Here is a 26759-nt window from a genome sequence, read left to right on the forward strand (position 1 = left end):
GCAAAAAAAGAGGAGGATTGGCAGATGTTAGCAAAGGACTGATCTCCTCACACACACACACACACACACACACACACACACACACACACACAGAAAGACCTTACAGAATTAGGAGGCTCTCTAGTGAGCACTGTGGTTGAGAGTATAGGCTCAGAATCAAACTACTAGTTCAAAACCCAGATCCAAGGCTTGTTAGCTATGTGACTTTAAGCAACTTAATCTCCATTTCCTCATCCAGAAACTGTGGATGCTTATAATTGTCTACCAAGAATTAAGAGTTAATCCATGAGCTGTGCCTTCCATATAGTTAGAGCTCAATACTTGTTGGCTATTATCATCATTTAGTGCAATGCTGGGCACAAAGAACTTGTAAAAAACCTGATCTCTGACCTAAAGGCATTTACAATCTCTTTAGTATACTAGACAAGATAAGATTTTATGCGCAAGACTCATAAAATAGTAGTAAACAGTGTGACCAATGTGAAACAGAAGGTGACTAAGAATTAAATTGTTACCATTACAATTATAACCGACATTTGAGAAGAACAGTCTTCACTAGGCAAGGAGGCATTCAGGCCATGAAAGACAGGCAGGATGTGGAAGTTAGGTGTTTTTCACCCACTAATTTTAAAACTACTCAGTACAGGTCACCAAAAATTCTCACTCCTTTGTTCTTAATAAATCCCTGATAAAGATGGTATATTTTAATTTTTTGGGTATTACTAAAGTAATAATAATAATGGCTCACATTTGAGGAGTACTATGTGTCAATACTATCCTAAATGCTTCACATTTCTTATATTATTTTACTTCTCATAACACCCTTTTGAGGAAATACTATTACTATCACCATGTTACAAATGAAAACTGAAGGCCAGCATGATTAAGTAACTTGCTCATAGTCAGACATCTTGTAAACGGAGAATTCAAACACAGGCACTCTGTTGCATAGCGTCCGCTCTTAACAAGTAAGCTCATTTCCCACAATCCCTAAGGATGTAAAGAAAATAGCAACAAAAACATTCAATCTTTACACTTCCCCAATCCCACTTCCCAGAATTAACAATTAGGTAGGAAACTAAATAATGGTACTAGTCTTCCACCCATTCTAATACGTACTTCCAAGTAAATGAAACCACCACAGGCAAACAATTTATGACAAATTCTTCCTCTGACCAATGTTTCTAGGTTTTTTTTTTTAAATAAATAAATCAATCAACAAATTTTCTTAATTTTGTTGAAGCTGTCCATAGACAGTTACAAATGAAAAAAAGGTTGAAAATTATCAACTAAAGCTTTAGGGGTCTTATTTATTTACCAATTTATTCATGAGGGGAGTGATAATAGAAAAGTTTATAGAATCCTTAAGTCAAATTTTAGATACAAAGTGGAAAAAAAAAGCGTGTCACATGTTTCAGATGAACAGCTTGACTACATCAATTAAGTATTCATGATCTGTTAAATGTATAGTTTAAGTTACTATAACAAATCCTTAAAATGAACAATTCTCTTTGGTAGACCATACATATTCCTGGATTCTACTTTACAAAATTACATGCTGTGCTGTATATACTTATTTTTCTATGTTTAACTCCAGTTTCTTCTCAATAAGAGAAAATTTTATATTTTATTATATTTCAAAATTCAGGCTTTTGGAATCAGAAGTGGTTCTAAGATGTCACATAAATTGCCTATTTCTGTTTTCAGACCCAACTACCCCTTAAATCCATTCCTAGGTTAATTTGTAAATCTAACCACATCACTTTCCTGATTAAAATCCTTCAAAGATTCCTAGAAAAAGTCGAAGCACCTTGGCCAGCCAAGCACGCAAGGCTCCAAGAACAGTCTCTACCTACGTCTTGAACCACAAGTCACTTTCATATGCTAATAATGTTAAATTACTGGGAATTACTGTATACACTACTACTTCATACTGTGCCTTTACTAATATTATCTCCTGTGCCTAATAAGCCCTCTTAACACTTTTTTTTTTTTTTGCTTGACTTTTAACATCTTTTGAGCTCAGAAAGTCATTTCCAAGAAGTTAGTAAGCTCTAGGCTAGTCTGTGTTCCTAAGCTACGCTATGCATGCCTCTTAGAATTAATCACAAAACAATCTGTTTTATGTGATTTTCTGAAGAGCAGGAAGTAATTTTATTCATCCATATGCTCCTAGAACCCAAAGTGAAGGCTCAGAGGAGGGGCTGAATGAATCTTGAAACTGAACTGTGTAAACTTAAGGAGTTATTACCTATAAATGAAATGCTTTAAAGAGTTATTGAGGATCTTTCCACGGAGAATGCAAGAGAATATAAATGCAGTTACAGTCTCCTCAGGTAATATCCTTGGCAAAATCTGCCTGACAACTACTTACCTAGCCACTACTGAGATTCTCCTTAGTTCTGGGCTAACCTTCCCTGCAAGGCTTAAAGCCCCAAGAGACTGGCAAGAAGGTAAACGAATTTCTGGGGAGAGTCTTTTAACCCAATAAGAGATGCCAAAAACTCCTATATAAGCATATCTATTTAAAACTCTAGTGTTATTAACACCGTAGATCTGAAATTCAGAATGTGGAAACTCTCAAAATACAATTTTCATAGTCATAGTTAATTGAATTGCCCTGAACACCAATCTTTATTTCCCAAACCTGTTCCAGTAATTATAATAATCATACTAAAATACAAAGCATACTTGATATATCAACATTAGAATTTTTTATAGCTAAAGAAAAATAGTGGAATATAATGTGATTTCCACAACACAGAGGAAGAGGGTAGTCTTCCTTTACCAGAGGATAAACAAGGGATCCAGATGTTTCTTCATGTGAACTGTTGTAAGGAACATTTCTCAAGGTTTATGATAAAACCACAGTCTGTATGTGTTTCTATAGTAACAGGAAGGGAGTGTATGCAGACAGGCTATAGTAATGAACCAGCTATGCTGGTTCTTGAAAACCTGGCGTTTTTACTGTCTGGCGATTTCTGTGGCAAAACATTATAAGAAATTTTTTTTTACGACACAATGTTCAAAAATTAGAGGATCATTTTGTTTTAAAGCAATATATCGAAATGCAGTACAATAAAGGCAAGCTTAAGCATACACTCTTTGAGGTGTAACAAGAGAAAGCTATCAAATATATTCATATACTGATTTCTAACTGAATGATCACTAATGTTTGAAAATCAGAGCCCGTATTTGAAATCAATTTAATACATACACATATACCCCTCCAAAAAAACTTCTTCAACTATGACTCATACTTAATGATAGAATATGAAGATGTCTGGATGATAGCATCAAAGGGAGATTTTCATTTTAGTATTTTTTCCCCCAAATCTACACCAAAAAGAAAATGGGAGAGGGGAGTTAATTTTTTAAAAATATGGTCCATTATTTTCAGCACATAGGTTTGCAAGGGTGAAACCAGAGCTTCTACAAAGTAAAACTTTAAAAAACAGGTTTAATCTATAGGAAGAATGCTAAAATCCCCCAATGCCAGGGTTTTAAAAGAGAATTCATTCTTTTTGGTTCTGTGTTCTATTCATATTTTAATCTAATTATCTGAGCAGAGAGTGAACCTTTGATATACTCAAAGAGCTATAAATTCTGTATTGCCCATTTTGGCTTTTATAATCTAGAAATTAATTAATTATTAGTAATGTAATAACAAAGGCATATTATTAAAAAAGAATACAGGTATGTTATTTTGTTTTATTATATCTATTTTAAAACCATAAGCCATTCATCCTTTTTGGAAGTAAGTAGGAGATAAATATATTTACAAGGAGCCCAAACACACACCTTTAAAAATCAGTAAACACAAATTATTAAGTATGAACAGGATGCAAATTACACTAAAAATCAATATTCTTCCTTTGCAAGCCTTTCTACATTTTAACTTCACCCAGAAAAAAAAAATCAGGGTGAGGGTGGGGTTATGGAAAAAAAAAGAAAAAAAACCAACCACTTGATTCTAAGAACTTGACCACGCCTCTATAGCACCAAAAAGGAAATGAACAACAATGTTTACCTTTTATTCACTAAAAGCAGCTAGAATTGATAGCATCTAATCTAGCTCTGTTATGGACAAAAAGCAATAACTCAATTTGGTACAGTAATTATACAACTGAACGTTAATCTTTCAAACAAAATGGATCCTGCTTGAAAATTTTTATCAAGGATATACCGGGGCCGGCCCCATGGCATAGCAGTTAAGCGTGCGCGCTCTGCTGCTGGCGGCCTGGGTTCGGATCCCCGGCGCGCACCGACGCACCGCTTCTCCGGCCATGCTGTGGTGGTGTCCCATATAAAGTGAAGGAAGATGGGCACAGATGCTAGCTCCGGGCCAGTCTTCCTCGGCAAAAAGAGGAGGATTGGCATGGATGTTAACTCAGGGCTAATCTTCCTCACCAGAAAAAAAAAAAGTATATACAAATAAAATGGAAGTGGTTGTTCCGTTTGTCTTTAGATTATCTTACCCGTGAGGGAACAAAAACCATTATCAGATTACAAGATTTACTATTTCATCCACAAACAAAATAAAGTACTTTTAACAGCATCCAAGTGTTACATAGTTGGTAGTTACACCTATCCATAGCTGTAACCGTAGTGGTATAGAAGCAAGTTATTTCTGACTGAAATTTGGGTATTTTCTTTCAAGTGATTTGTTAAATTCCCATGGTAATGCAAATGTTTGGACTTCTGAGACTTGGAGGCCATTATATAATGATATTAACTCTATAGATGCTTATCAAATTTTTAGTTTCCCTATGACTTTTTTAATGAAAAGTTGAGGATGTCAAAATTATGAGATTTGAAAAGAGTGCTGGTCAAACTTCTGAATCATTTAAAGAGGTTTACTACCATTCTGGTTGAGGCTAACTCTTAGAAAGTTTAATGCTATGATTTAGAGGAAAACATTTTCTTTTCTGAACTATTTTTCAGCAATTATACTAATAAAACATTAATTCTATAAATGACACAAAAGGCTCACAGCATTTTAGTATGTTAAATAAATGTTCTATATTAGTAAACCTTATCTGGGTATCTTGACTAAAAGGTACTTTCCAAGGTAGCCTTTTAAAAAGAACCCTAAACTGCTGACTAATTTCTGGGTTAAACTGGAAAAGCTGCTTGCTTTAAAAAATAAATGATTCAGGAGAGAATATATTCCCTTTATATTTTCACATGATTTTACTCATTACTTATATCAACAAGATATAAAACAAATCACGTCATTTTTATACAATTACTGACAACATGCTATCCAAATCAAAGTAGTCTGACTTCATCTACATCTAATAAACTCAAAATGTATCAACAGAAGATACCTTCTAGAACAGGATTTGCTACCTGACATTTACTCATTAAGCAACTAAGCAAAAGCATAAGATTGGCCCCTCTTCAATAAATGAAGGAGAAATAAAATGTCAATGTGAGGCTTAAACAATAAAAACAAAAAAGAAATAAATATTGGTGAGATTTTCTCTTCTTTCTCCCCACTAAGGTACAGTACTTTTGTCCTTTCTTAAAGACACAGTAATATTGCTAGAGAATGCCCTAATCTATAGATTTTATTCAATTTAAATAAGAATGCTATCACAAAAGGCTACATATTGTATGATTCCATTTACATGAAATGTCCAGAATAGGCAAATCCTAGAGGCAGAAAGAAGATTAGTGGTTGCTAGGGGCTGGGAGGAGGGAGGAATGGAGGCTGACTGCTAATGAGTATGGAATCTCTTTTTGGGGTGATGAAAATGTTCTGGAATTAGTGGTGATGGTTGTACAACTTTGTAAATATACGAAAAATCACAGAATTGTACATTTTAAAAGGATGAATTGTATGATATGTGAATTAGGTCTCAAAAAAAAAAAGAATGCTCCAAAAGAAATCAAGAAAGCATCTGCATACGTTTCTCAACAAAAGTCTACAATATCCATTCAAAGAATTACTGGTTTGTACACATATGTTAAATGTGCTTAAAATAAAAACCTTTTACACTTATTAAGTTACAGTAATTAAAAGATGAGGTACTGGCAAAGGGATAGACAATGATACAGAATAGGATCCTAGACACAGACCCAAGCCTATGCGGGAATTTGCAGTGTAACAGAAGAAGCCCTGCAGATTAGTGAGGAAGGGATAGAAGACTCAAAGAATGGTACTAGGGCAACTGCTGATCCACACAGAAAACAAGTTAGATCCTCACCATATAATATACCAACTCCAGGTGGATTAAAAACCAATTATTAAAAGTAAAACTTAAAAACTTTTAAGAAAAAAAAACATAAAACAGGAGTAGATCTGTATGAACTCAAGGTGGGGAAGGATTTTTTAAACAATAAATAAAGAGTATAAAACATAAGGAATTGATTAATAAGATAAACAATATTAATTTAAAAACTGTATGCCAAAAGACAACACAAACAAGTGAAAAGACAAGCCCCCAGACTAGGAGAAGACAAATGCAATGCATAAAACAAAGTGGGTTCTACTCTCCAACTTGCTTCCACATCCGCCCAGTTCTGACTCTGTTCACTGGCTCTGCCTTATCATTTCTCGTCTGGATTAGCACAACAACTTCCAAACAGCTCTTCCTGCTTCCAGAGCTGTCCACCTCCAGTCTGCGCTCCACAGCATTGACGGTACTCAAAAACAAAAAAACCCTCAAATTTAACAATCTCCCCTGGCTCTCCATGCCTTAGGATCAAATCCAAAAAGCAGACCTTTTTTGATTTGGCCCCCACCTACTTGTCCAGCCCCCTCTCCTGCTGTTTCAGCTTTCCCACCCTGCCCTCCACCATTCTAGCATTTCCTCTCTCATCAACTGCTCATCCTTTAAATTCTATTCAGATGTGTTAAAATACTCCAAGAAGCTTTTCCAAACCATCCCTCACACATCACACACCCTCTGAAGCCAGGTCAAGTACCCTCTTCTGTTGGCATAGCATCCTACCTATACTCTACCATGGCACTTAACACATTGTAGAGGGCCGTCTTGACCTAAAGGAAGTGTGTGTGAGTGAACATGATCTCAAAACATTCTTGTAAGAAATAATAGTAAAATATTTTATTACATCAATTCTGGATTACCAGCTGCTGTCTGTTAATTGCCCTCTGTAGGCTGAGACAATGTTGGGCCGAGGTTCATGCCAGCTCCTCCTTCCTTCCCATTCTCCTGCTGCTACAATGGGAAGGAGACCAAAAGTTACAGTTGGGTTGTTCCCACTCCAACCTATACAGGCTTCTCTAATAAAATACTTATTGAGCACCTACTATTTACCAGACACTGGGTTAAGCAGTAAAGTTATAGGGATGAAAATTCAAACATGGTTCCTATAATTGTACAGTTACATTATTACTGGAGAGAGAAAAGCAATAAGGGGAAAGTGCCAGAGACAAGGGTCAGAAATTGCTCCTGGTAAGATTCATTTATTGATTTCATATTGAGTGCCTGTATTATGTTTAGTTTTGAGCACTAGAGATAAAAGATGGGCAAGACAGAGTCCCTGCTGACAGAAAGGGACAAGTGCTCTGGGTGACAAAGGAAAATATCTAAGGTTGAGAAGCTGGGGGATGTGGGGACAGAGAGAGAATGCAGGGGACCTCAAAAATTTCCAGGCTTAGGAAACAAAACCTTTGGGAAAGGAGATGAGCTCCTTTGTCAAGACCTACATTAACAGATACCCAAAAGGGTTTCAGTTAAGAACTTTCTTGGCTTCTTAACATCACTGCTTCCAAACGATCGAGATCATTAGAAGGACCTTTTTTGATACGTTGCAAAACCAAATTAAAAGCATTTAATGAAAATACACAACATAATTCAGGGAAATACAAGCAACTTAGATGTCAGAGGATATGGAAAGACTCGAAGTTTATGTTGAGGACCTGGAACTACTTCATCTCCGAATCCCCAGGTCAACTACAGCGCCTGGCACATTATCAATAAACAAATCAATTGTAAACAGAAGGAAGCATTATAGTAGGGGGCCATAGGATTGGATTAATAATTTAAATATTTTCATATGAGCTAATAACCATTAAGTAACTAGTATTACTGAAATGCCACAGGCTGTTTGTTAGCAGCAAGCATTTAGAACTCACTGTACAGGGCCGGCCCCGTGGCTTAGCGGTTAAGTGCGCGTGCTCTGCTGCTGGCAGCCCAGGTTCCCATCCCGGGCATGCACCGACGCACCGCTTCTCCGGCCATGCTGAGGCCGCGTCCCACATACAGCAACTAGAAGGCTGTGCAGCTATGACATACAACTATCTACTGGGGCTTTGGGGGGAAAATAAATAAATAAAATAAAATCTTTAAAAAAAAAACTTGTTAGAACTCACTGTACAGATTTGCTTTTTCCTTCCTAAGAAAGGTCACGAACAAAGCTAGAAAGTATCTACACTATGATTATTTATATGTCCAACACAAAACCAGACTAGCAGCAGGTAATCAAGTCACTAAGAGGAAAACAAAACAAAACGAAATTTACCCCAATTATTTTTAAACTTTTTCAAAAGTTTAGGATTTAATCTTATTATATTTTATCAGGTAATCTTTTCATCAGAATTAGAGTAGAAGACAAGTGCTGGAAATACAGAGTATAAACACACACACGAGTCACTGGCCGACAAGAAATTTTTTTCTCAGGAAACTTTAAACATTTACATAACCACATTTAATATGAAGTTTGCTACCATGAATCTAATAATTCTACAGGCACATATAATTTATTAGCATATCAGGGTTCATATTTTCCAAAACAGTAGGTATATTATGAAATGAAGCGTTGTCTTTCATTTCAGTGAATAAAAACTTCAGTCACTACTAATGGGATTAAGACAAACTGTCACAACATTATCACTGTTAAGCATAACACATGTTAAGAATCTGAAACTCTAATAAAATAACTTCTCTTTTTTTCAAATCATTTATAGACTAATACAAAACCTGCACTAGGAGGAAGATAGGCATGGATGTTAGCCCAGGGCCAGTCTTCCTCAAGCAAAAAGAGGAGGATTGGCAACAGATGTTAGCTCAGGGCTAATCTTCCTCACACACACACACACAAAACCTGTACTAAACACAAAATAAGTTTATTTTAGAATGCCACACTATACTTGAGGCATCTTTGAGTAACTTCATCGTTCAGAGAACTGCCAAATGTGTTCAGATATCTTAAGTTCATATCTATCTTTAATTTCCAAAGCTTAGGGTCGCAATACCTTCTTTAATCATGGGAAAACCAACCAACCAACCAACAAAACAAAACTACTTCAATTCTAGCAAAGGTACTGGGTATTTCTATATTTTGCTCATTGCTGTCTCCCTATCCCCTAGTACAGTAAGTGAATGAAAAAGGCTGCTAATTGAATATAGGGATGGTAGAAAAGACAAAAGGAAATTATAACTGCTGTTTTACTAAATTTCCATTTCCAACCAAGTAATGAGGACAGGAGAAAACATGTTTTGGCTATCAAAATACAGTCAGAAGCACAGCCCAAAATCACAGCATTAGTATTTGCTATAGTAAGACTTCAACTTCATTATCTAATATTATGCAGATAATTTCAATGTGTAACCTTTTTTGGAAACCTCATAAACTGCTGTGTTATACTAATATCCAAAATTACTAACATTTCCCAAGAGCCAAATATGAGTTACCAAATCAAATTTGGCCTTTAGTATCTGGACTTCATGTAACTCAATGAGCAAGAAGTGATCCAAAATTCAAATATATGACTGAGAATTAGACTAAGAAGGCAATGCATTTATCAATGAGTTCACTCTCAAAAACAAGGTTTTTCACCCTCAGCAGAACTAACATTTTGGGCCAGATAATCTGTCCTGGGGCTGTCAGGTGCATGGTAAGATGTTTAGCAGCAGCATCCTGGCCTCTACCCACTAGATGCCAGTAGTACCACCTGCCAGTAATAACAATCAAAAACATCTCCAGACAATGCCCCCTTGGAGGGCAAAATCACTCCAGGGTTGAGACCACTGTCCTACAGGGATGTTCATTAAAATGTAAATGCTTACTATCTCTGAATGGAATTATTGATGAGCTCTGTTCTTTTTTGCTTTGCCTTTTGCTTCTCTGTAGATTCTATAATGAACACATAAGATTTTTAATATTTTTTTCAAAAGAAAAATACAATTAATTATAAACTAAGGAAATACTCGTATTTATTGTTGGTACCCTATTTTTGATGACTAATACACACAGATGTCTTCCTGAATATGAAATATTTCTGAGTATTCAAATATTTAAAAAAACTGCAACTCAGAATAGATCCAGATTTTAATCTATGTGAATTTCTCTGAAATTTCAAATGAAAACTACTTTAAAGATGCTTCAAGTAAAACAATATCATTTATTGAGCAGTTATGATTTTACATCCCAAGCGCTTTACAAGCATTATCTCATTTAATCCCCAGAAAAACCTTCTAAAATGGATACTAGTATCTCCATTTTACAGATAAGGAAACTGAGGAACAAACAAGTTAGGTGGCTTGTCCAAGGTCACACATATAATAAGTGGCAGAGCCAGGAGTCAAAACCAGGCAGTCTTGCTTCACGATCTGCCCTCTTTACAACATGCTATATACTATCACTGACCACTGAACAACTTTTCTCTCATGTCTGTATTAATTCAGAAAGGCAACACTTACCAATTCAGAAAACATCCCTATTACCACAATTAATAAAACCAGCATCTTCAACTTGTATAGAGGCTGAGACAGACAGAACAATGCCCTTCCCCCACAAATGCCCACATCCTAATCTCTAGAACCTGTGAATATGTTACTTTATGGGGCAAAAAGGACTTTGCAGGTGTGATTAAATTACAGATCTTGCAACGGAGATATTATCCTGGATCATCCAGGTGGGCTCAGTGCAATCACAAGGATCCTTATAAGTGATAAACGGAGGGAGAAGAGTCCAAGTCAGAGAGAGATTTGAAGACGTTATGCTGCTGGCTTTGAAAACAGAGGAAGGGGATCATAAACAAAGGAATGCACGTGGCCTCTAGAAGCTGGAAAAGGCAAAGAAGCAGATTCTCCCCTAGAGCCTCTAGAAGGAATGCAGCCCTACTAATATACCTTGATTTTAGCCCAGTGAGACCCATGGTGAACTTCTGACATCCAGAACTACAAGAGAATAAATTTGTGTTGTTTTAAATTTTGTTGTGTTTAAGCCACTAAGTTTGATGTCATTTATTAGACAGACAGCAGGAAACTAATAGAGAAGCTTCTCTGAAAGCATTTCCGACCACTCACTTTGTCTTCTTTAGTTCCACTAACATCCCTATAAAGCACATAACAGGGAGGAGGGGACTTCCCTTAGATTCCTTAACCTAAGATATGGGGAACCCAGGCCGGCCCCGTGGCTTAGTGGTTAAGTGCCTGCACTCCGATGCAGGCGGCCCGGGGTTCGGATCCCCGGCGCGCACAGACGCACTGCTTCTCCGGCCATGCTGAGGCCGCGTCCCACATACAGCAACTAGAAGAATGTGCAACTATGACATACAACTATCTCCTGGGGCTTTGGGGGAAAAATAAATAAATAAATAAAATTATTAAAAAAAAAAAAAGATATGGGGAACCTGAAATAGAAACATCACTTTAAAAAGTCTTACCCCATCACAACATAAATAGTCCTATCTATGGATACAAATATGCTAATGTGACCTACAATTTGTCCCTGGACAGCCAGGAAAAGCCATTAGATTTTAATTGCTGGTAGGGTGTTGCTGCCACCTTTTACACATGTAGAAGAAAAGGAAGTGATTTCTTCGCATTTTGTTGGCACAGTCACTGTTGTTTTCTATGCTCTGCAGTTTACTTTCATTCTAGTCACAGATGTGATACGAATAATGAAACGGCAGTAAAGCCATTACCATGCATGACACAATAACGTCATGGGTCTTTTCATTACTAAAATACTTACTGTGTTTAAGATTTTCGATTTCTGACAACCAAAATCTCTGGGTCACATTAGATTCTGTGGCCGATTTTCACAAAAATATGTAAAGGGGAAGAAAACTGGTAGGAAAGACACCACTATGGTAAGAAGCATTTTTTTAAATCTGCTAATTTAAACATAATAGCCACAGTTAAAAAGAAAAGGAAAGCCTCTCACAGCTGTCCAAAATAACTATATGAAGCCAATATTTTTTCTAATGAATAACCTCTAAGTGGAAATTTGTTTTGTAAAGCTAAATAATGCATAAATTCCCTAAATAAAAAGGCTTTCATTCACATCTCAAAACACTGTTTAACTATTTAAGAATCATAGAACTAGGTAAGTAAAAAAAAAATCCTTTCCACACTTACCATGCTGGCATTTAAAAATTAGAAATTAAATCACCTAATTTACTATAAGAGAATATTTGATCTCCAACTACTTGCAGATAACTCAAACCAGTATCAGCCAAACATTGCTTACATCTGTTAAAGTGCCTATGTCTGCTACACAGTGATGTTCATTTATAGATCGTAAGTCAAAAGAACACTGGAAAATTAGGAGTTGGCAGTTCTCTCTATTTCAACCAATGGCATACAAATGATTCTGAGTAAACCCTTTAATCTGTTTTTGCCTAAGAGGTTAGGAAATGAGGCTGAATACTCAAAAACTGACCAAGGAAATATTTTTCACTTGTTTTCCATTTTGTCAACTGTATGATGTTTTACGTGGATAAGATTTATATAGCATATATGTGTATGTATGGACAAAAGCTTGTTCGTTTTTAAAATAAGAGTTCCCAGAGAAACTTACAAAATCATTCTAAACTAATCGCCTTAAATTACCCACACCAACGTCAAGATAATCAAAAGCTGCGTCTCACCTTGCCTATTCCCAGACTCCATGTGGCATGTATTCCAGATATATATCTTATTCTTCACAGAGTCCGTTTTTTTTTCGTTTGTGACATGGTTCATTACTGAACACCAACAATGTACCAGACCCTACTCTAGGTCCTGGGAAATCAAAGGAAATAAGATTCTTGTCTTACAGAGCTTAAACAAACAAGAAAATTTCAGACAGTGATAAGCTACTATAAAACAGGGTAATATGACACAGTGACTGGGAGGCTAGATTGTTATAAAAAGGACTAATGGAATCAAAACTAGGAATTAGTCATATAGAAAGACTGGAGCAAGACAAATGAAGAGGTGATCATCAGGCTTATCTTTTATATCCTTTCGAGGTCTCTTTGTTTCAGAGGCTTCTGAGGTATGGCTATAGTAAAAAGATTTAAATAATAGTTTAGTCAAGTATTCCATGTAATGTAAAAAGTTTAAGCTTTAAATATTATTCAACCATAACTACTCCAAAGTACTACTGAAATGAAATCATTTTGTTGGTCAGCAGTCTATAGTCTGTTAATAACTGCATCAATTAAAAGAGAATACTTGAGCTTTCAAATAACTAAGTTGTTTCCTATGAACTGATTTATTCACTAACATAGGGAGCATTTTGGAAAAATGAGATTTTAAAAACCCAAGCCCCCACAAACACACAAATACAATAATCACAAGAACAAAGAATGTGAAAATACGTCCATTTCTACTTAATTCTTTCCCTTCACTAAGCATATCAAAATCTGTGCCAGCCACATGTGGCTATTTAATTTTAAGCAAATTAAAATTAAGTAAAATTAAAAATTAAATGGGGTGGGCCCTGTGGTGTAGTGGTTGAGTTCGGCATGCTCTGCTTCGGCGGCACCAGGTTCAGATCCCAGGTGCACACCTATGCACCGCTCATCAAGCCATGCTGTGGCTGCGACCCATACACAAAATAGAGGAAGACCGGCAAAGATGTTAGCTCAGGGCTAATCTTCTTCGAGCAAAAAAAGAGGAAGATTGGCAACAGATGTTAGCTCAGGGCAAATCTTCCTCAGAAAAAAAATTAAATTAAAAATTCAGGTACACTAGTGACATTTCAAGTGTTCAACATCCAGATGTGGCTAGTGGCTACCATATTGGACAGCACAGATATAGAGCATTTCCATCATCGCAGCAAATTCTACTGGACAGTGCAGTGTGAATTATTTTTCAAATCTGACCTAGACAAAAACATTCCAAAAAAGCTTATAAAAATAAGGTCATTCATGAACTTTTTAAGGAAATTGGTGAATAGTACTGTGAAGCTAGAAAGAAGTCACATAAGAGGAAGTTCAGCAATCAGATCTATATGCTAGAATAAGACAGACTCAGATAAATTGGGAGACAAGAAAAAAGGTACCCTGACATTGGTCTTGCAGTCATCAGACTTGAGTTTTAGTTCTGATTCTACCTCTAAGTTAGCTGCATAAATTTTAATGATATACAATATCTTTGGACTTTTGTTTATAGCCCATAATGGAGGTTAAATCAGGTGATCCAGATAACCTGAAATGACTCAAAACAATGGGAAAAATGGGCTGTGATTCCTCCTAGTTATAAATACATAAACATATGGTTTGGATTTTCATTCTGACAAGAAGATATGTGGTTTAAAAAATCAACTTTAAAGAATTAACTACCATATTAACATTATTTAAAGATGTTCATTATTTGTAATAGCAAACAATTATATGAATTTCACAATCAATACTATTTATATAAGATTTTAGGGGGTAAAACCAGCAAATTTTCTTCTACAAAATTCTCTAAGGAATCATGGTGTGTTAGAGAAGTGGACATTTACTTCTAATTTTTATTAATTTTTCTGAGTTTATACTCCATTAATAATACTCCATTAGTAATAGAGCAACACTATTTTTAAAAGCATTACTGTACTACCTCACAATCTGCTTAACTCTAGTGTTGTCACGCCAAATATTTTCTGAAACTTTCACTTAATAATTTCCCACCAAAAATGTGTTAAGAGAAGGCCCATGGTCAAGGACATTAAAATATCCTATGTTAGGAAGTGACCTTGTGATATGAAACACAATTAACGAAATACAAAAAGAAATTATATCTTTCTTATTTAACCAGAAACCCTGTCACTAAATATGATCACAGTTTTCATTTCACTATGATTCCACTAAGTTACACAACATTTTAGTTTGCTTTGTAGTTCTTATTTTTTCCTGACTAAACCACATTACTATTGAACTGCCTCATACCAATACAAAACTTACTAGTAAAACACCCTATTTCCCTTACCTATTTGGTTTAACCTCAACTGTCTTCACTTTGTTCTTTGACCACACCCAGCAACAACAGACACAGTATTACCACTAGAAGAAAATTTACATTAAATTATTTTCCAATCCCTTACATCAAGGGTACTGGCTCACATTGAAAATTACTACAAACTAAGTAACTTCTATCAGTCATCTTGTTCCATTCACCATGAAATCTAGTAAACTAACAGGTTTGTCCACATATTTTCCTACCTCATTCCCCAACAAACTTCTAAATTATAGTGAAATGGTTTCTGAGATTGGTTCTTAAAATTTTGCAAATATTCAAATTTTACTTTCTTTTACCTTGTATTCTCCATTCCCCATAGCAAGGCAAAAAGAGAATCTATCACAGAAATGATATGTAGTTTTTAAAGTTCTAAGCAATTTATCGTAATATCTAAAATAATTTACTAAGTAAATCTTTCCTATAAAGACCAGTTTTTTTTTTTCGGTTCATCAGGTTTATCACTTTAGTATTTTAGGTTCCATTGTATTCAACATTTTGTTTTCAAAATAAGCAATAAAAGTTAGAACATAAGGAACTTCCTATCACATATTCAAATTTTACATTATCACCTATTTGCTTAATCAGAGCACTAAGCGTTGGTGAAGCTACAGCCAGCATGCTGTTGTAATAACAACAACAGTGGCAGTAAATCTGGACTGGAAAGTTAACTTCATGTTCATACTTGTACCAGCATGAATTCTCTTACCAAATGAGAAACACCCATGCAAAGATTCTGTTCCAGCATTAGTTAACTTTCAACTTTAACTTCTATGAAAGTGAGTTTAGGCCAACTGAGTTCATTTCTTCACCCATTAAACGTGCGACTGAAGACTAGTTCATTTTGCATGCGTTATTTTTCTTATATTAAAAAAAGCTATTTATTATCAGCTGTACGCCTGGTACAGTTCTAGGCACACTCTAGCACTTCTAATTTGGATCCCTATAACTCCAAAAAGTAGTCATTTTGTCATCTCCACTTCAGAGATAAGAACACTGAGCCTCTGGTAAGAGGTACAGTGGGGACAGGAACGCAAGTCTCCTCAACTCTTGCCCTACACTCCACTGCCCACTGCGTTTAAAAAAAAAAAAAAAGAGGGCCGGCCCCGTGGCTTAGCAGTTAAGTGCGCGCGCTCGGCTGCTGGCAGCCCGGGTTCGGATCCCGGGAGCGCACCGACGCACCCCTTCTCCGGCCATGCTGAGGCCGCGTCCCACATACAGCAACTAGAAGGATGTGCAACTATGACATACAACTATCTACTGGGGCTCTGGGGGAAAAAAAAAGGGGGATTGGCAATAGATGTTAGCTCAGAGCCAGTCTTCCTCAGCAAAAAGAGGAAGATTAGCATGGATGTTAGCTCAGGGCTGATCTTCCTCACCAAAAAAAAAAAAGATGCTTTGTTAAATGGCTTAAAGCAAACAACGACTTTCAGGGTGAAGGTCAGAGCAAAGGAAACCTCTCTTAATAAAAAGAAAACCATACTTTCTATAGGATGACAAGTTTGCTACATTTAATGATATAGGTATAGCACACTTTCCATAGACACTTTCTAAAATAAGGTGTTTTGAAATAAAATTTGAATGAAAAGAAACGTATTTTAAACCATATACAACATTCTCTCGATAAAGTCACCTTGACTGGACAGGAGAATGATTTTATAATTCAGAAAATCTACCACATATTTTGTATCATAAGCTTCAACTTCATATGTCAGGTTTTCTTTTTTTTTTTTTATTAAATTTTTTTATTTATTTTTATTTTTTTTTCCCCCAAAGCCCCAGTAGATAGTTGTATGTCATAGTTGCAGAGCCTTCCAGTTGCTGTATGTGGGACGCGGGCTCATCGTGGCTGGAGAAGCGGTGCGTCGGTGTGCGCCCGGGATCCGAACCCGGGCCGCCAGCAGCGGAGCACGCGCACTTAACCGCTAAGCCACGGGGCCGGCCCGTCAGGTTTTCTTAACAAAGGAAATATGAGCATCTTCTTTTCATCGACGACTTTCTAAAATCCCACTCATAAACAGATACAAAGCATATATCAGTCAATTAGTTCTCAATAAAACTGGAAATTTAAAAAATAAATGATAGTGATTATAGGGGCCAGCCCAGTGGCACAAGCGGTTAAGTGCCCGCACTCCACTGCAGCAGCCCGGGGTTTGCTGGTTCGGATCCTGGGCGCAGACTGACACACCACTCGTCAAGCCATGCTGTGGCGGCGTCCCATATAAAGTGGAGGAAGATGGGCATGGATGTTAGCCCAGGGCCAGTCTTCCTCAGCAAAAAAAAAGAGGAGGACTGGCAGATGTTAGCTCACGGCCGATCTTCCTCACAAAAACAAACAAAAAAATTGATAGTGATTAAAAAGAAAAAGTATATATCATACAAGCTGTTGTGTTCTTGAATATTTGTACTACACACTAAAAGCAACAAATAAATAATATTGCTGATATTGCTGGGAGTTTAAATTGGTTCAAACCTTTCTGGAAATGTTCTAAAATTACCTGTGGTGATGGTTGCACAATTCTGTGAATATACTACTAAAAAGCACAGCATTGTACACTTTAAATTGGTGAACTGCATGATACGTGAATTATTTCTCAAAAAAAGTTATTAAAAAAAAACTCTTCTAGAGAACAAATGGGAAATGTGTGTCAAAAGCTTTTGAAACGTTCATATCTGGTAGGTAATTCTACTTCTAGGAATTTATTGTAATGAAATAATCACAGTCATACAGTTTTTTTTAATGTGTAAGGATATTCATCAAATTACAATACCCAAAAACTGCAAACTGCTTAAAATACCATCAATAGAAGAAATGTAAACAGATATAGCACACTCATACAATGAAATTATATGTCAATTTTTAAAATCACATTCTCAAAATTTATTTCACAATAAAGCATGTTATGGAATAATATTAATGTACAATTCCAATTTGTAAAAAAAAAAATAAATATACGCATCAGAAAAAACACTGGAAGGATATAGAACAAAATGTTAATAATAGTTACTTCCAGTTGGCAGGATTTCAGGTGATTTTAATCTTCTTTATATCTTACTGGTTTTCAATTTCTCTACAATAAACAATCCTTTCATAACTTAAAGATAATAAATGTTACTTTTAAACTAGTAGCCACTTTGGAAACTACAAATTTTGCATTAAAACATAAAAAACAAGGCCATCAGCATTTCTTAGGGGTATTATGTGTGTATGTATGTATGTATATGTGTGCAATACATTAATTAATACCTTAACCTCAATACCTTAACCACTTCTATTACTCAATAAAATAAATTCTAATGATCAAGGCTTAACTGTACAGGTGATAACACAGAAACCATGAGATGACCAAAAGCATATTAACTCTACCTCATACACAAAGCCATGTTACCTAATTTAAGTTTAAAAAATTATTATATCAAATCATGTTTGCTTCCACATCTAGGAAAACTCAACATACATGTTCATTTCAAGATTTTAAATAATTATCATCCTTGCAAGGGAAAAAATTAGCAAGGAATATATTTAACTTTCAGCAAGAATAAAAAAGAATAATATTCTATTGCATTACAGAAAAGAATTCAAAGATACGTACATAAAGTACAACAAAAAGTTTCTCACCACAATCAAATATGAAATACTATATGCTAATGTATTTGGATCCTGCAGAGATCATAAAAAACACAGACAGCTTAAAGTGACAAAATTATAATAACCAAATAAAGGCTTTAATTTATGTATGTAGATGTGTTATAAAAATGTCTTTCTTAAAGTCTACACTGCAGAGTTTTATGCAAATAGACTGTATTCATCAGGAAGTCGAAGGGAAAAAAAATTCAACTTTTTCTGCTATCAAAATCCTCGAAAGTCAACATTTAACCTTTCCAAACATCTAAGAAAATAGTCTAGAGAGCCAGAGAAGCACAATCATTAAGTTTCTCCAGTTTCAAAAGAAATTTGGTTCACCTAGCCAAACTACAGAAAAGGCCAAGAATCAAGAGGCACCAAAGAAGAAGAGTCAAACACAGATTGTCACTACTGATTACTTCTCAGGTTAATACTTTTTGAATGGTTACATTAATGTGAAAGCAAGAGAGTCAAACCAGTTTTTGTAAAATAAGATACTTAGGAGATTATTAATATAGGCAAATTTGACATTTTCTAAGCAAAGGCATTGTTAGAGTTTGCCCATTAATCTAAAACCAATAGTCATTGAATCCAACCAAAATGTGCAACAGAGATGAACTCTGAATAAACAACACTTTGTATAAAATGGGATGATTCTTGTAGGATTCAGTATTATTTTTTGTTTCACATTCATTAATAAAGCACCAAGATTTCAAATCACTAAATTCCGACACTAAATGTTAGGAAACTGTTTTTTCCTTTTAAATTGTCTAGATAACTCTTTTGATAATAACAAATAAAACCTGGTGATTCAGTTTTGACATCTGCTGACTCACATGGTTCATTTTCCAGCAGACTGGTACCCCTGAAGTCCAACTACCACTGAAGTAATACCAGCTAACCAACGTGGTGGTCTCTGCAGCTTTTTTGTTGTTGTTCAATTAATACATTTTTTTTTTTTTTTTGCTGAGGAAGACTGGCCCTGAGCTAACATCCGTGCCCATGTTCCTCTACTTTATATGGGACGCCGCCCCAGCATGGCTCCACAAGCAGTGCGTCGGTGCGCGCCCAAGATCCGAACCCCCAAGATCCGAACCGGCGAACCCCAGGCTGCCACAGCTGGAGCGCGCATACTTAACTGCTTGTGCCACTGGGCCGGCCCCTCTGCAACTTTTCTTAAAAGGCTTACTACCTGGGTGGTGACTACATGACCTTCACTTTCTAATGATTTGTTTGTACTGTACATTTGGGTTTTAAGCTTTTTTCTTTATACATCATGTTTCACAACTTAAAAGTTTTTAAAATGCTTATTTTTTCTTTTGTTTTTTTAATGTACAGCTTTCTTAAGATTTCACAGCTAAGAGATGTTGGTAACACAAGACTGTCTTGGTTATAATTAAAATGCCACTAGGCAATCTTCATAAGAGACTTCTTAATCTTCTTCTTAAGAAGATAAACTAAATCAATTCGATAAACTAAATTTTGTTTTACCCACAAAATCCCAGGAAGCCACACATTTCTTAAATTTAAAGTATCTCCTTATATATTTCAGGATGTATATAAGTTACACCAAAATAAGAAAAAGCATGTCCTCTGGTACAAAAATACTTTAGTGTTGTTCAGTGTTTGATTATCTGTTAAAATAAGGATAATGCAGGGTATGAAGAAAAAGTCAAGAAACATTTTTTAAAAAATTTTTTAAGTAATCAGACTGAAATCTAAAAATCTTATTCTACTTAACATGGCACTCTATTGGGCCTGAAGAGTTCCTGAAATCTCAATTTCCTCATCTTTAAAGTGGGTTAAATAATTCTTGTGCTTTCCAATGGCACATTAAAAAAAAAGTTATTGTGTGGGAATTCTATCAAACATCTCAGAAGGTGTCATATAAGTCCAAGGTATTATTAGATAATAATATTCATATATTTATATGGTTAAATGGAAACTATATGAATATGAAAATTTTTCATTTTCCTACTCACTTTCTACTGCATATAGCCCTAAGTTTAGATGAAAAAGGGAACCTAGTAAGAAAAAAAGTTATCACTGTAGATAAGTGAATGATGACACATATCCACATCTAAAATTTCAAAATAAGCCAAGAATCCTTTTTCAAAGAGCTTTTCAAATTCAAAATCTTGTCAATATGCAGATGTACTTTGCCATATATTAAAGCATCCATATATTAAAAACTGAACACTCTCTAAATTCACAAAATTTAAAATATGCCTTTTACCTTCTTTTCATGTGACACTGTGCAGGCACAATATAACACAGAAGTGTTTACAAGTACTTATTAAGTACTTCATAAGGTCAACAATAAAAAACCAAAACCAAAACTGTTAGCTTTTAAACAATGTGTTAGGTAGTCGTAGTATAATCAATTTCTTAAATTTACCTTTATTAATATTTATAAAAAGATCAGCCTACAGAAATAAAGCTCACCATTCATTTAAAAACAAATGCTGGATATGTTGTTTATTAACAAAGGAATAAATCATCTTAGCTGCTCTTTCAAAAAAAATTTTTTTTTTAAAGTAAAACTACAAGCAGCATTGCATCAAGAAAGATTTCACGGATAGATACTACATTCTAAACCTTTTAAAGCTTTAATGATTTTAATTTTTTAAGTGTCTAAAACAGACTTTTTGTTTTAAAAGAACCCAATGAATAAGTATTCATGGTAACTTATTTTCTTCTTGATAGACAAAAGTAATTAAAAATAATCAATGGTGCCTGCTAAGATTTTTTAAAATTTGTTTTCAATTAGGTATTTTTAGCTCATTTTAAAAAACTTACCAATGTCTCAATTTCCTTTCCAAGTTCTTTTTTAGGACCATGATGGACCTCCTATTTTTTCATTTCATTGCTATTTTATTTCATTGATAATTTTATTAAAACTGGAAAAATTCTGCTAGAAAAAATTTCATTACACAAACTTCAGGATACTTAGACATGATTCATTTATGAACGTAAAAATATTTTGTGCATATGCTCTATGTACAACATGTGAACCAAGTATGAAAAAAGAGAAGCAAGCTCCTTTGCCTCACTGCAACTTAATCCCCTTGCACTCATTATACTAAACGTGCCTACCCTTGAGTATTCTCCCTCACCTTGAGCTTTCACACAAAGCTCAAATACTTTCCTAATAACGAAGTAATGTGATGTGGTATAAAGAGCCACGCAGCAGGTTTGTGACCAAAGCCTTGGACTTAACTTCTCTAGGCCTCAGTTTTCTCTCTTGTAAAATAAAATAGTTGGACTACATCTCTTCCGTTTAAATAGGCTATCAGGGACCTACTTTAGGACCTACTATATTACTTATAACAGCAAAAACCTGTTAACAACCTACTGTTAATCAATATTCCAAACAATGGAACACTATACAACCCTTAAAAAAAAAGTTGTAGATCCATATGTGCTAATTTAAAAGGATGTCCCAGATAGCCTGTTAAAAAAACAAAGGGTAAAATGCAGATAGTAGGACTTGATTTGTATGTATTTTAAGACAAACATACATATACACATACAGACACATGAGAAACTTCAAAATGGTTATCAGTGGGGAACAGGGTGTTAACTTTTTTTTTCACCCCTTAGCATTTCATATGTGAAAAACATTTTTAAATAATAAACATGTATTATTTTTATGAAATGTTTTTGAGTTTGTTTTTTTTTTGAGGAAGACTGGCCCTGAGCTAACATGTATTGCCAGTCTTCCTCCTTTTCTCCCCAAAGCCCCAGTAGATAGTTGTATGTCATAGTTGTACACCCTTCTAGTTGCTCTATATGGGACGCCGCCTCAGCATGGCTTAATGAGCAGTGCATAGGTCCGCGGCCAGGATCCGAACTAGCGAACCCTGGGCCCCCGAAGCAGAGCATGCGAACTTAACTGCTACGCCACCAGGCCAGCCCCTGAATTTTTTAAAGAAACTAAAAGGAAAGGTCTGCTGATCCAGGTACTATAATTAGAAAAGACCTGGGTTCAAATACTGGCTTTGCTATTTACCATCTGTGTGATGTTATTAAGTTACTTAACCTCAATTTCTCCATCTGCAAAAAGGAGTTAATAGTACTAACCTCATACAACTGTTGGGAGGATAAAAGGAAATCATGCATGTAAGACACTCAGCATAGCACATATAGGACAACAACTATTAGCAGCTATTACCATGATTATTATGAATATTATTATAAACTCCAGAAACTGAGTGTCTTTAGAATCAGATTTGACAATTCACTCAAGGATGACCAATCTCAAAGGCAACCAATTTCCTTTACCCAAAATTCATTCAATCTGATCAGCAGAAGAAAGAGCACATTTATTAATTTAAGGTTAAAAAAAAAAACTATCACGGGTAGCAGGTGGGCTGATGGACATGGTAATCAGAGCTAAGTTTGGGTTTTAATTAAGCAACATCAAACTAGAATAGCCTTCTTCATTTATATGGATACCTATTCAAGAAACCAGAATACTGACGGGTGAGACCCTGATCTTTATAAAATGCTGAACACAAAGGAATACAGTTTTTTGAGTAATTCAAGTTTCCAAGGTTAGTTTTTTCTTATTTTAATATACAACAATTTCTCATTTTCCTAGAAATTTATGGCACTGATAGTTCATGCACATAATTTACCAATTAATTACAAATAACATGTCAATCAAGTGGCAGATATAAAAACGAAATCTCCATAAAAATAAATTCCAAAAAACACACTGAAGGGTAATTTTGAGTGGACCTTTTCCTCACAGAATTTTTAAAAATTCAGACTGAATATTATCAAATCAAAATACTCCAAGTTGTAAATCTGGCCTTTATACAAAGGAGCTCTCACAAAGTACCACTCTAACAATATTCAATTTAATTTCTCCAAACGATCAAGAACACATCCTAAATTTCTATATAACACCTGAAAGGGTATTGCATTAGGGTAAATTAAATCAATATGCAGTACAACTGGTTTTTGAATCCATCTTACTACAATTTTAACAGGCCTTCCTGGTATTAGAGAAGTTTCAGTATCAATGATGGATTCAAGTTTGGATTACCCCAATTACAATTATAAAACGGAAACAAAAGATCACATACACGTTTAATCCTTTTCAGTATGAAAATAAACTAGGCTCCATTTAACAATCTACTGTAAATTTGTCAGGATTTAAACCTGCAGACTAGTGACTATTTCAAATCACACAAGTAGTTGCATTTGAATACATGAAAGAGTTACTGTAGCTTTCCTGACAGTGACCTGAAGTTCCAACCAAAAAAACACTGGCACCTCAATGAGGCTCTAAGAACTGCATGCCTACTTCATAGATCAATGCACTGTGCTGAACTGGTATTTGGAGATTGTATTGAGCTAGCTACATGAAAGCAAAGGGAAAAGACGGAGAGAGAGTTTATAAAAAAACAGTTAACACACCCATCATCTATAAGCGCTATCAGAAACACATTTTACATTACACACATTTCTAATTTTCCAACATTCAAAATACAGCAAAGATAATCCATCACAAGCAGATCTTCCTACCCCTTCTCATCCCCACACACAGCGCTTTGCCAGAAGCACAAGACCAAGTAAAATAACCCATGCAATTTCCTTGTTTACTTAAAGAATTGCAGAAAACGTGTTGACTGCTTCTGAGGCTTCTGAAACAAATGCAGTTTCAATATTTAAAAGACTTTTCATGATCATGTTTGAACTATGGGAGTAGTAATGATTCCTTCAGTTAGTAAAAATCTAGTTTTAACTTTACAAAAAGGGTTAAATTTTACACTGCAGTTCATTAGCATGCCTTGTTTGCAACCAGAAGGAAGAGGGAAAAGAGGGGAGGGGGGAAGCAGCAAAACATACAAGATGGAAAACATCACTACCTCCTTTGGTGGTTAGCAGCAATTTCAAATGACCCCAAGATGTAAGGGAAGAGTTCATGAATAGAAAGAAAGGGAGTTAGCAATCCGAACTGGCCCCTTCCAGATTCATACTGATGTCGAAGAGAAAGAATTTATTTACACTGCAGTGCCTGGCAGCAAACATGGCTGCCCCTGCCCCCTTTAAATGTGAATAGTCTTCACTCCCTCACCAAAACCATCAAATTATGGCCATGTCTCTCCCATGTATTCAAATGCAACAACACTAACACATCTCCTCCTCTCTCAAAACAGTACAACCCACACCTCCCCATTTCACAACAATCACGACACCATTAGCTTCTCTATTCTCTAGCCTTGAAAGAAAAGGCACAGAATACACATAAATATAGGAACAAAAGGCTTTCCCTTCCTGACACTTGAACAACCGCCTTCCCCTTCTTTTCCTCCCATTCTGTGATGCTTGGTCGACAGTTCTCACCCTTCCCAACCCTCAGTTAATTTCCTTCCCTGTCCCAACCCTAGGTCTTCCAGGTTCCCATTTCCTATCTTCCTATTGCATCCTCTCAATCATTTCTCATCCCTTTTCCTAATCCACCTTGTCTTCCACTTCCATTCCCTCGTCTCTCCCTTGATGCCCCATTTTTCCATCAAATTCTATCCCCTTCCCCCAGACTCTTCTGGTTCCCACACTCCACCCCCAAACCTCCCTATTTCTCAGTCCACCCAGGTCTCTAATCTTCTGCAAACCTAACTCTTCTCCTCTTCCCCTGCCCCTCCCCCGTTCCATCTTTATCCCCGCCCCCATCCCACCTCTACTCCCAATTCCCAGCTCAGCACCACTCCATCTCTTATCCCAATCCTACCTCCCCGGCCCCACCTCCCAATCCCCTCCACACCCCCAACCTTGCCATCTGCTTCTCCTTCTCGCCTCCCTTTGAGGCCATTTGTCCTCCCATCCTTGCTAGGGTCTCTCTCCCTACCCGGGTCCCATCCCTAGGTCGCCCCCTCCTCGTCGTTCCCTCCTCAGCCCTTCCTTCCAGGACACACACACGCACACGCACACACACATTCACTTTACCTTCAGTTTGTTCCATTCTAACCCCCCGGCCGTGTCAGTACGATCACAGGAGAGACACGGAGGCCCGGAGTGGGGCTGGTGTGCGGGCAGCCGCCGGGGCCGCGGGGGGAGGAGACGGAACCAAGCTAGGCCGCATGAAATCCCCGGGCTAGATTTCCCCCGCGCAGGACGCCTCTGCCATGGCGGTCAGCACCGAGGAGGGCCACGGCCGGGCCGGGCCGGGCGTGGAGCGGAGAGGAGGAAGGCTGCGGGAGATGGGGTGGGCAGGGGAGGTGGAGGGATGGGGGGGTCGCCGCGCAGCCGCTGCTGCCAGAGAGGAGCCTGTGGCTGGCGGCCGGGCCGGGACAGCAGGGTCCTCGAGGCTCGACTCGGCCTTCGCACGCTTCTCCGCGGCGACCGTGAACAGTCCCTCCCGACCTCCGCCTCCGTCCTGGCCGCCGCTCCCGCCGCCGCCCGCTCCCGCCGCCGCCGCCGTCGCCGCGCACAAAGCCCCCCCACCCCGACTCTCGGAGCGCCGCCGCCGCCGCCGCCAAATCCTCGGCCCCTCATTGGCCGCCGGCCGCGGTGCCTGCCGGGAAATGCAGTCCCGGGTTTGGGGCGCAGGGGGCGAAAGGAGGAAGAGGCTAGTCAGCCGCGCAGAGAGAGAGGCAGGAGCGAGAAGCAGAAATGTGAGCGGCCCGGGAGAGTCTAGACGAGAAGTGAGACCTCAGGCGATAAAGGCAGAGAGACAGGAAGGAATGATGCAAAGGCGAGTAAAAAACAAAACAAAACCAGAAGACAGGTTAAAGGTTGGGCCGGTGAGGGTAAAATTGTGCTCGTGCGTGTTCTTTGATACTTATTAAATAACACCACATATTAAACACCATATGGTACTTCTTAGAAGGACACTGCTATACAATCCCTGGATGTTAGACATAACCTACAAACGAGTGTCGGGTTAAGATGACCGGGAAAGAGCACAATTGATGTGACTGCTTGGCCGTCTTCTGTCC

At 36.9% G+C, this 26759-nt stretch overlaps 1 protein-coding gene across 4 annotated transcripts in view; it reads right to left on the reverse strand.

Annotated features, from left to right (window-relative positions):
- Window positions 1-26211, reverse strand: part of NSD3 (nuclear receptor binding SET domain protein 3) — a 100591-nt gene extending 74380 nt beyond the window's left edge. For all 4 annotated transcript variants that reach the window (XM_058525234.1, XM_058525233.1, XM_058525232.1 and 1 more), the window contains exon 1: window positions 25768-26211. The gene's annotated coding sequence lies outside the window, so the exon portion shown is untranslated. The remainder of the gene's footprint in view (window positions 1-25767) is intronic.
- Between the last annotated feature and the right edge of the window lie 548 nt (window positions 26212-26759).

The sequence above is a fragment of the Diceros bicornis genome, chromosome 29, assembly GCF_020826845.1.
Source record: "Diceros bicornis minor isolate mBicDic1 chromosome 29, mDicBic1.mat.cur, whole genome shotgun sequence".
Lineage (NCBI taxonomy): Eukaryota > Metazoa > Chordata > Mammalia > Perissodactyla > Rhinocerotidae > Diceros > Diceros bicornis.